Here is an 8714-nt window from a genome sequence, read left to right as displayed (position 1 = left end):
CTGGTCCCGCCTCTCTCTCCCGTCACGCGCCCCTGCCTCCCGCGTTCGGGGTGAACTCCCGGCGCCTCTCCGAGGGGTCCCGACGCGCCCGCGGCTTAGCGAGGCTGACCTGCCGGGCGGCTCCGGCCGCGGCCGCTTCCTGCCGCCGCCCGCCTCGGCCCCGCCGCTCCCCGGGCTCCCGGGAATCCGGCCGCCGTCCACGGGAGACCTGGGAGTCCTGGGCCGGCGGCGGAGCCCCGTCTCCCCGGGCCAGGCGCGCGCCTCCAGGAATCCCCGGAGAGCCCCAGGGCACCCCAGTTTTCCCCCGGGCTTCTCCAGCCGCCCCCGCCCTGGACTGGGGATGACCGAACCCCGGGGCTCTACCGCTGGCCTGCACCCCGGCCCTGTTTATTTACCTATTTTAAAACTTGGAGATGGGTCTCGCTAAATTGCCCAGGCTGACCTTGAACTTGTGACCCTGCTGCCTTCGCCTCAGCCTCACGAGTAACTTGGATTACAGCGCAGGGCATCTGGCACTCATTAATTTTACAATGTGATTATGCGATTTAAGGGATCCCATTTCTCTGGTGAAAAAAATCAAAGTCTTCGGTTGGGCTCTAACGTCACTAAGCCATGACCTCATAGAGCCTAAAATTTCTTACGTAGAACGGGAACAATAAGAAGCATTTTCTAGTTTTGGCTTATTGTTTGTTACTGTGTAGGCTCTGGAGATTGAGCCCAGGACCTTGTGCATAGCAGGCAAGCAGTCTACCACGGAGCCACACTCCCAGCTCCCGGATTTTACAGCTTTTTAAAGAGCTTTAGTCTAGTGCCTCACGCAGGGCAATTACACAAGGATCATTGTTTCTGCAGTGTTCACAGACTTTCACAATCTCATTTGCGCCTCACACACAGGAGAAATAGGCACGCTGGGAAACAGCCAGAGAGGCTGAGTTGCTTGTCCAAGATCACACAGCTTCCTGCAGGTTTCTGCACATTGTTCTTTTCCCAGGCATTGATCCTGGTAACCTCAGCAGCTTCTCTGGAGCTCTGTGGTTTATCTTTTACCGCAGGGTAACTGTAGGTCAAGAAAATTTTCTTGTTGTTTCCTTTCAGAAGATCTAGATATGAGTCCCTAGCAGGGCAGATTTTGCTAGTTCCACAATAAAACAAAATCTCTTTGGCAGCACCTCCTATATTTGAGTGACACAGGAGAGAGGGTTGGGGAAATACTTTTGAATGAGAACCGCCCTCCCTGGCCTCCATAAAGCAGAAGGTTCTCATCTTTCAGTTCCACTGTGTTCTACATCCAGTTCTAGGTTCTTTGCATATTTTCATGTCTCACCCTCACAACATCCTGGGGAGGTGGGATGGGCAATCGTGGTCCATTCTGAAGATAAAGAAACTGAGGCAAATTCACTTCCCCAAGATCCACCTCTGGGAAATACGGGAGCTGAGATTTAAGTTCAAGTCCATAATTTCAGAGATTTAATTCCTCTTCCTTTGGCTTGCAGGTAGGATGTTGGGATAAAAAAGATGCACTTCATTTATTCACTCAACCCTCACTCACTCATCAACTGTGGCTAAATATCAACTTGTCCTTGGCATATGTCTCTCAAGTCTGGCTGTAAAACTGGTGCTCATAAACTCAAGGCTATCAGAGCAGGAGGGTCCTTCAGAAATCTGTCCTGTCACTTCCATTGACAGGTGGATCGACTAAGGCTTAGTGAGGGGAAGGGACTTATGCTTCATTATATAAACAGGTCAGAACAAGGAGCTCTCTTGACGTCTCCACCATTTAGATTCTGCATGGCATTTCCCCACAGCCTCCCTAAGAGATGGGTATTCGTCTCCACTTGTACATACTCAGTGACATTACCTCTTGAAGCCAACCGTTCCTGTTATGGTTCAGCCATGACGGTTAGGAAGTTCCTCCTTCTAAAGAATCAAATGACATTCAGTTCAGGTTTTTTTTTTTTTTTTTTTTTTCCCCCTGTGGTGCTGGGATTGAACCCATGGCCTTGTGCATGTGATGTAAGCACTCTACCAGTGAGCTATATCCCCAGCCCTACTCTTTTTTTTTTTTTTAATGCTTTTATTAGTGCATTATAGTTATGTGTAATAGTGGGTTTGGGTTCATGGTTCAAATGTTTAGTTATTCTTATACAGAATACAGTATTAAACCCTGCTCAGTACCCGCTGCAGGTGAAGCCAGATTTAAAGATAGGTAGTTAGTGTAGTTGGGTAAATCGGGTCTAATATCCAGTAAGATAAAGAAAATGGAGGCCATTATTGAAAATGAAGTCCAGGAAACCAGAGCAGCACTTGGGGACATTGAAATGTTAATGTCCCCAAGGGCCAGAACCCATCCTAAGGAACTGCTGATGAAACAGCTCCCAGCAAACTGGGAGGTGCTGGTCAGACCGCCCCAGCCTTCCTGCCCAGAGGACTCCTCCAGCCCACCTGTCTCCACCTCTGCCTTCCCACCTGCATCCCATCACTGCAGGTCAGAGGGAAACAAAGGTCAGGGGTGTGGGAGGACTAACAGGAGACCTTAGCTGTAAAAGAGGGAACACCTCCCCTTCCACGGATTCAGCCTTTCAGTCCCCTTCTTCCTCCAGGAGAAGTCTTTTCTGCTGTCCTTTAATAAAGCTTCTACTTTCCACTCTACACTTGCCTCCACGTGCTTCTTGTGCTGAATTTTTTCTTTTTCCAGTATTGGAGATTGAAGCTAGGGCCTTCTGCCTGCTAGCTAAGTGCTCTACCACTGAGCTATACCCCATCCCTTTTCTTTTCTTTTTGAACTTTATTTTGAGATAGGGTCTTGCTAAATTGTCCAGGCTGGTCTTGAAGTTATGATCCTCTTGCCTCAGCCTCTCTAATAGCTGGAATTACAGGAGTTTACCACCATGTCTGGCTTAGGTCCTGGGAGTCTTTTTTGTTTTTTTGTACTGGGTATTGAACCCAGGGCACTTACCCACTGAGCCATATCCCCAGCCCTTTTAATTTTTTATTTTAAGACAGAGTCTCACTGAGTTGCTTACGGCCTTGCTAAATTGCTGAGGCTGACTTTGAACCTACAAGCCTCCTGCCTCAGCCTCCCGAGCTGCCAGAATTATAGGTGTGTGCCACCATGCCTGGTGAGATTTGATGTTGAACAAGAAATTTTCTCTCCGGGGCTGGGGATGTGGCTCAAGCGGTAGCGTCCCCGGGTTCAATTCTCAGCACCACATACAAACAAAGATGTTGTGTCTGCCGAAAACTAAAATGTAAATAAAATATTTAAAAAAAAAAAAAAAAAAAAAAAGAAATTTTCTCTGGCCATGGAACTCAGAATCGGTTGCGATCCTGATGAAGTCAATGTTTTTGCTGCTGTGACCAAAAGACCTGACACGAGCCAGGTGCTGTGGTACACACCTGTGATCCCAGTGGCTCAAGAGGCTGAAGCAGGAGGATCACAAATTCAAAGCCAGCCTCAACAATTTAGTGAGGCCTTAAGAAATTTAGTGAGGCCCTGTCTCAAAATAAAAAAATAAAAAGGGCTGGGGATGTGGCTCAGTGGTTAAGCACCCCTGCGCTCAATCCCTGGTACAAGAAAACAAAACAAAAACAAAAAAACCTGACAACAATTTCAGAGGAGGAGAAGTTCACTTGGTGCTCAGGGTTTCAGAGATCTCATCTATAATGGAGAAGTCCACTGCTCTGGGTCTGAGGTGAGGCAGAACGTCATGGTGAAAGAGTGTGGAGGAGGAAAGCAGCCCAAACATGGCCACCAGGAAGCTCTGCTCACAAGGACGAAATTCAAACCCAGAAAGGCACACCCCCAGTGACCGCCTCCTCTAGCCATTCCCTTCCGCCATGAGGTTCTGCCTTTTCTTGGGCCTAGAGCTATGGAGGAGTTGGCCTCTCAAACTGTGAGCCCCAAATAAACTTTTCCTCCTCCATGTTGCTCTTGTCAGATCTTTGGTCACAGCAACATAAAAGCTGACTAAAATAGCCGGGCACAGTGGCACATGTGACTCAGGAAGCTAAGGCGGGAGGATCACGAGTTCAAAGCCAGCCTCAGCAAAAGTGAGGCGCTAAGCAACTCAGTGAGACCCTGTTTCTAAATAGAATAGAAATAGAGCTGGGATGTGGCTCAGTGGTCGAGTGCCCCCGAGTTCAATGCCTGGTACCCTCTTCCCCACAAAAATTGGACTAAACAGATTCTAAGGCATGTTCAGTGCTCTGATTGAGGGAACTACTGGAGACCACCTTGGACCTCCAGGCTGGGTGTAGGGAAGGGGAAACCTGGAGGAAGTGATTTTTTTTTTTCCTGGGCCTGGGGATTGAACCCAGGGGGACTTTATCACTGAGCTACATCCCAGCCCTTTTTAAAATTTTTCATTTTGAGACAAGCTCTTGCTAAAGTTGCTCAAAGTCTTGCTAAAGAGTGATACTCCTGCATCCCTGAGTTGCTGGGATTACAGACATGTGCCACCATGCCCACTAGAAGATGTTAAAACCGAGAAAGATGACAGGTAAGCAGGCAGGTGAAGAGAGGGAAGATGGGCATTTCTGGCATCATATGCAAAGGCCCTGGGGTTCATAAAAGGTGGTGTTCACGGCCATGTTTAAGTCTGACTAGAGGAGAGCAACCTGCAACTGAGGGAGGAGAGAAAGAGGAAGATTGGAGAGACAGTGAGTGGGACCTTGCTCAGTCACACTAAGGAGTTTGATCCTTATCTATTTCTCTGACTAAACCTAAGAATAAATTAACGAATAGTGATTGAGGAGGGTTCCAGACCTTCTGTTCCAAAGGAATCGAGTGGTTCCAGTGTTTCTTGTCCAAATTGGAATCCCGAGTAGCAGTCCTTGGCCCCGCCTGGCGGGAGGCCTTATTTAGCCTGGCTGGCTCCTCGAGCTTTTCTTGGGAATGTCTATATATAGGGGCAGGGGGCAGCCCAGTTGCCACTGTCCATCTGACTTCCCCTGTGTCCAGTCTCCCTTTCCTGGCCTGTCCCTGCTCTTGGTGTCCCAGTGCTCCTCCTGTTGCCTCTGCCACTGTCTATGAGCCTTGCTTTTTACTCCACCCAGCCTAGCATGAACCTAAGGGTTCTCAGGTGGCTTCCTTGGACTAGATCCCCCACCCCCACTTCTCCAGAGGGCTACCTGAGCTCCTCCACTTTCTTCTGAGCTCTGGGAAGGGGCCAGCTCTCCCTTTACCACTTAGAGCACTTTCTTCTACCTCCCCCAAAGTGAATCTCAAATCCCCTTTCCCTGGAGAAAGGTAACTTGAGAGAAGAATCTTTGTTTTCAATGCTTCTTCCTCCAAAAGCATACCCCTTTTCTCCTTTAGCCCTCTGTATCCTCCTCCCTCTGAAGGGTCCCCTGAGGACTGTCCCACCTTCTTCCCAGTCAGGATTAATAAGAATTGCCAAATCCAGGTGCACCGATATGACTGTAGTCCTAGCTACTGGGGGGGCTGAGGCAGGAGGATCACTTGACCCCAGGAGCTCTAGGCCAGCTGGATAAATAGAGGCTCCATCTCAAAGAAAGACTTAAAAAGAAAGAAAAAATGTCATCATTACTGTAGATCTTTATGATTTACTATGACTTACAAAGTCCTCCAGGCACTTGGGGATTGTAATAGCTGCCACCTCATAGGATGAGGTCATGTGGTTAAAATGCTTAGTACAGTGTGTGTCATGTGGTAGAAGTTCAATCAACGGTAGCCTCCCCATCACTCTCCTCTTACCACTACCATGTCCCCTACCACTTAATATGGTTCAAAGATATGATCTTTCACTTGCTAAGCACCGGCCCTATGGACCTGGCACCAGTAGGTGACTTATACCTGGACTCCCATTTGCCATACTCTTTTCTTTCTTTCTTTCTTTCTTTCTTTTTTTTTGTACCAGGGATTGAACCCAGGGACACTTAGCCACTGAGCCATATTCCCATCCATATATATATATATATATATATATATATATATATATATATATATGTATATATTAGAGACAGGCAGCTATTAACATTGCAAAACTGANATATATATATATATATATATATATATGTATATATTAGAGACAGAGTATTCTGGGTTGCTAGGGCCTTGCTGAGTTGCTGAGGCTGCCTTTGAACTGGTGATCCTCCTGCCTCAGCCTCCTGAGCGGCAGAGATGACAGTGTGTGCCACCACACCCAGAGGCCATGGTCTCTTTATGAGGAACCATGAGGAAAGGAGGCTCAGAGGGTCATCACCCAAGGTCAGGCAGCTCGCAGAGGCAGGCCTGGGTCTCGAATCTTGAACTTCAAGCTGTGTGCTCTTCCCATCCCACCATGCTGCCTCCTTGTCACTGTTCCGCCATCTTACCCATCTCCAAGCCAGTGTGCTTCTGGAGGAGGGGCCCTCTAAGGTAGTAGAGCAGGGCGCGCCCTCCTCAGAAGAATCTAGGACTACGTCAAGGCCTGCCACCTGCTCAGAGGCTTAAATTTCTCTGCAAGGGACCTTGGCTAAATTAGGTAATGGGCTAGGACTCTGGAAGGGGTGGGGCTTGATGACCCCAGGATCTGATTGGGCAAGATATCCAGTCCTGGGGAGCAGGGAGGTGGGAGGAGAGGGTGCCCCTACAAATCCTGGGGGCTGGAGTGGGCCAGAGCATCTTTGGGTGGTGGCGTGGAGAGGAGGTGACCCACAGCAGAGGAGTCCCAGTGACCAGCAACCATGGTAAGGACAAGAAGGGACTTCCTTCCTTGGCTTGCTAGAAGTCTCTGGGTCTCGTTCAGCCTGATCTGGGTGCACTGAGGGGCAGCTAGGGGTGTTGGAAGGTAGAACGTGAAGTTTCCTGGAACCCAGGTGTCTTGGAGAAATCCCAGGAAAAGGCCTTTGACTTTTCGTGGATGAGGAGGGCTGGGGTGGTCCAGGGTCGGATCCTCAGGGCCTAGATCCCCTGCCCACCTTCTGAGCCTTCCAGCATTTGTAGAGCTAGGAGGGGGTCTTCGCTTGTCTCCTTCATAGTGGAGATTCGGACCCTGAGGGCCACAGTGAGTCGGCCAGCAGCCCTGTGGCAGGGGTGGGCTTTTGAAGCCCAGCCAAACCCTCCTGTCCTCTGGAGGATGGAAGGCCACAGGGTCTGGGGCTGGCTGGCTGAGAGGTGTTTACTCCAATGACCGAACGGCAGGAAGGACGCTCAAGATCCCCATGTCTGCGAGTTCTCTGAGGGGAGGGACAATCTGTCCACCTCTTCTTGGTGGTCTCTGAGTCTCAGGGCTCCCAGGGTCCTGAGCATGATCAGAAGAAGCAAAAGGTGACAGACTAGAGTTAGAGAGCCCCCATCCTCCCAGAAGGGGTCTTGATTTGGGTTGTTATTTTCCTCTGAGGTCCCCTCCCTGCTTGGCTTCAAGGAGTAACTAGACCCCAGAGGCCAGCTGCTGTGCCCAGACCACCTAAAAATAGCCTGTCTTCCTGGCAGGGACCAGCAGAGGGGAGAAGGCGGGGGTGGGGAGAAGGAGGGGGCCAGGACCAGCTGGCCAAAGAACTCCTTGGATACCTCAGTGGTTCTTCACCACCAACCTCAGCCCAAAGCCCCTGACCCAGGAAGTCCCCACAGAAACTGTATTTTCACACCAAAGCCTCATAACATTTTGCCCAGTGTGAGAGGCATTCACTCCAATGACTGAGGTATGAGAAGGAAACCTAAAATTTCCCCATCTGCAAATTCCCTGAGGGGAGAGACTGTATGTCCATCTCTTCTTGGTGGTCTCAGTGTCTGGTCTAAGGCCCAACGCTTAGCAGGTGCTCAATAACTGTGTTGCATTATTATTCATTTGAGAACAAATGTTTATTGAGCAACTACTAAAGTACAAGCCACCATTAGGGGACAGAGGGAGACTGGAAGATCATGCTAGAGTGTACTGACAGGATGCCAAGCCCTTCATCACTCCTGATTTCATCTTACCCCCCAAAGTCACTTGAGAGAAAGGTATGCAAAGTGACTTGCCCAAGGTCGTTGGGGATTCCTGACCTGGCCTCCAATGGACAAGTGAAAAGACCTTGGTGTGTTTTTTTTATTTAATTATTTTTTTTCATTGTCCTTAGCACAGAATGTGCTGCTAGAAAACTCTGGGTCTCCTTCAGCCTGATCTGGGTGCACTGAGGGGCAGTTAGTGGGTGTCAGAAGATAAAACGTGAAGTTTCCTGGAACCCAGGTGTCTTGGAGAAATCCCAGGAAGTGTGTGCCAAGTTGGTCTTTAGGAGGACTCAGGGGCACTTCCCTACAGAAATGGGGATGGAGGCTGTGCTCAGTGGCCCATCCTCAAAACTCAGGAGGCTGAGGCAGGAGGATTGCAATTTTGAGGCCAGCTTCAGCAATTTAGGGGGTCCCTGTCTCAAAAAATAAATAAATAAATAAAAAGGGCTGGGGTTGTGGCTCCGTGGTAGAAAGCCCCTGGGTTCAATCCCCAGTACTGCCCCCACACAAAACATAAAAATTTAAAAAGTGGAGGTCGAGGAGAACGGGGCTCAGGGGGGACTCTGCTCCCTTCTGCTCTCTGACTCACTCTGTCTTCTGCAGACCGACCAGCAGGCGGAGGCCCGGTCCTACCTCAGCGAGGAGATGATCGCTGGTGAGTGGGTTGGGCAGCTGTCGCCAGTGGGCGGCGGGTGTGTTGGGGAACGTTTTGGCCTCTGGGCAGCGTCAGCCTCGCCTCAGCCCCCCATTCTCCTTCCCCTGGCAGAGTTCAAGGCTGCCT

At 49.7% G+C, this 8714-nt stretch overlaps 1 long non-coding RNA gene across 1 annotated transcript; it reads left to right on the top strand.

The window, feature by feature from the left end:
- Positions 1 to 6110: 6110 nt before the first annotated feature.
- On the top strand, positions 6111 to 8714 carry LOC107156802. Its single transcript, XR_001505404.2, has 3 exons — positions 6111 to 6690; positions 8537 to 8588; positions 8700 to 8714. It is a non-coding gene; the product is annotated as an uncharacterized LOC107156802 (long non-coding RNA).

This window comes from Marmota marmota, unplaced genomic scaffold, assembly GCF_001458135.2.
Source record: "Marmota marmota marmota unplaced genomic scaffold, marMar, whole genome shotgun sequence".
NCBI classification, from domain to species: Eukaryota; Metazoa; Chordata; class Mammalia; order Rodentia; family Sciuridae; genus Marmota; species Marmota marmota.
The sequence above is the reverse complement of the archived record's forward strand: the minus strand, read 5'-3'. Positions and strand labels throughout refer to the sequence as shown.